The following is a 2,772-nucleotide window of genomic DNA, read 5'->3' on the forward strand; positions in this document are numbered from 1 at the left end:
TACTCCTAAATTTGACAAACCCACCTTGTTATGCCATGCAAAGCCACTTTCTTGTTTTATTCAGTGATTCTCTTTTATTCCCACTGCCAATGTTCAACTCCCATCCCCACTATAAGCCCCCATTTGAATGTATTGGATATATATCCTATAATTTTAAAGTATCTTTGGAAAACATATAGTGTGATTGTGTGAGTTTACACATACATGATATATTTTAATAAAAATATATGTAATATATATTACATGTATACTAAAAAAGAATACATGCTTTATATAGTCACCCTTCCATGTCCATAAGTTCTTTATCCATAGATCTGGGGGGGGGGGAATAGCATAAGTTCTAAAAATCAAAACTTGAATTTGCTGCATGTTGACTACTACATTGAATCCATGGTAATGAAGTGCTGTGTAGGCATAGCATCAATATTAGGCATTATCAATAATCTAAAGATGATTTAAAGTATGAATGCCTTTCTCCACCTCTGCCTCCTCCTGTCGCTGCTTTCTGGAAGGTTTGTGGAGGTGATAGGCACTTACTATTACTCTGCAGCCAGCCACAATCTGGGTACATCAGTCCTCTTCAGTCCGCGCAGACCCAGCCAAGTTTGCCATGGCTGACAACGTAGCACCCTGAAGCAGAGCACCTGCTGGAGCTCACAGTGGCCATGGAACAGGGCTTATCAGGACTGTGACAAGCCTGCCCACATCTACTTCAGCAGCTTTTCTGTGGCCAAAGAGGTTGTTGATGCTTTTAGAACAAACCTTGGAATGGATAAGGAATGGATAAAATGATTCAAGATGAAAAAGGTGATGTGACTATTGCAAATGCTGGTGCCACCATTCTGAAATAAATGCAGTTACTACATCCAGCAGCCAGAATGCTGGTGGGGATCTCCAAGGTTCAAGATAAAGGAGCAGACGGTGCCAAATCAGTAGTCGTCATTACCGGCTCTCTCTTAGATTCTTATAAAGGCTAAGATTAGGCGTATTCAGTTTTGCTTATCTGCTCCCCAAACAGATATGGATAAATAATAGTGGTTTCTGACTACAACCAAGTGGGCAAAGCACTGTGAGAAGAGAGAGCCTGCATCTAAACTTAGTGAAGTAAATTTAAAAAACAGGATGTAATATCCTTCTCACACAGAAGTCTATTCTAAGAGATGCTCTTAGTGCTCTGGCATTACATTTTTTGAACAAAATGAAGATTAGGGTCATTAAGGATATTGAAGAGAAGATGTTGAAGTTATTTTTAGCCAATGGAACCAAACCAGTTGCTCGTATTGACCAATTCACTGCTGAAATGCTGAGCTCTGCTGAGTTAGCTGAGTAGGTCAATTTAAATGGTTCTGGCAAACTGCTCAAGATTACAGGCTGTTCCAGTCCTGGAAAAACAGTTACAATTGTTGTTTGTGGCTCTCACAAACTGGCGACTGCAGAGGCTGAGTGCTCCATTCATGATGCCCTATATATTATTTGCAGTTTAGTGAAGAAGAGAGCTCTTACTGCAGGAGATGGTGCTTCAGAAATAGAAATTGGCCGTATGATTAACTGAATATTCCCGAACATTGAGTGGTGTGGAATTCTACTGCATTCGTGGTTATGCAGATACTAGGGAGGTCATTCCACCTACAGTAGCTGAAAATGCTAGCTGGATGCTATTCTACTGTAACAGAACTAAGAAACCAGCATGCCAACAGAGAAAAAACTACAGGCATTAATGTCCAAAAGGGTGGCATTGCCAACATTTTGAAGGAACTGGTTATCTAGCCTCCGTTTCAGGTAGCACTTTGACCCTAGCATCTAAAACCGTTTGGAGCATTCTGAAAATCGATGGTGTGGTAAACACATGATAATCTGGATAACCAGTTCACTGGCAATATGGCCACTAGTTCTCCAACTAGAGGGGAAGGAAGATGAACACGTTGGTGGTCCTTGTTGTTTTAAAGACCATTTCCTCTATGAATTCCTGAGCTTGGTCTTCTAGTTGGCATTTGTTTGAAACTGTATTGAAATGGTTTAATGAAAACATTAAATATTTGGTTTAAAAAAATAAAAGAGTAAAGTATACAGGAAGATATGCATAGGTTACATACAAATATGACACCATTTTATATAGGGAATATTTATGGATTTGGGTATGGTGGAGGTCCTAAAACCAGTCCCCCACAGGTACAGAATGGTGACTGTATATAGAAATTAAATTGTGGACTAGCTACTTGTCTCTTGCTTTTTTTTTTTTCTCAGTAATATGTTTAAGATTTAGCCAGAATACTGAAGCGTGTGTCCCTAGAATTTGTTGCCTTTAACTACCACTTAGTATATCCTATACACACCCATTGCCTTTTATGTATGAATTCCCGCAGGGATGGACAAGACCATAGCGTGTGTACAATGCCTCCTCCTGCCCCAACAGGCTGCAGTGAATAATCATAGACATGTATGTGCTGAGTGAGAACTTCTCTGAGGTTCATGCCCAAGAGTTTGTTAGGATTAGGCTATTCGATCTTTTAACTTCTCAGAATGATAATTTTCAAAGATACACAAAAGTAGGGAAAATGATCTACTGAACTTCATATGCTCATCTGCCAAATTTAAAAGTTATTAACATTTTGCTATACTTTAATTCTCCTTCCTTCCTTTGGTTGTACATTTCAAAGAAAATTTCTGAAATAATGACATTTTACCATAAATATTTCCACCTCTACCACATAATAAGGACTTTTTAAAATATAACCTCAATACCAATGTCACACTTACCACTATTTCCTTTGA

The 2,772-nt window shown here is 38.8% G+C and overlaps 1 pseudogene; it reads left to right on the forward strand.

Moving 5' to 3' along the window:
- Nucleotides 1-798: 798 nt before the first annotated feature.
- Nucleotides 799-1,850, forward strand: LOC100961366 (annotated as a pseudogene).
- The last annotated feature ends 922 nt before the right edge of the window (nucleotides 1,851-2,772 follow it).

This window comes from Otolemur garnettii, unplaced genomic scaffold (genome assembly GCF_000181295.1).
Source record: "Otolemur garnettii isolate 467f Iridium unplaced genomic scaffold, OtoGar3 scaffold00002, whole genome shotgun sequence".
Lineage (NCBI taxonomy): Eukaryota > Metazoa > Chordata > Mammalia > Primates > Galagidae > Otolemur > Otolemur garnettii.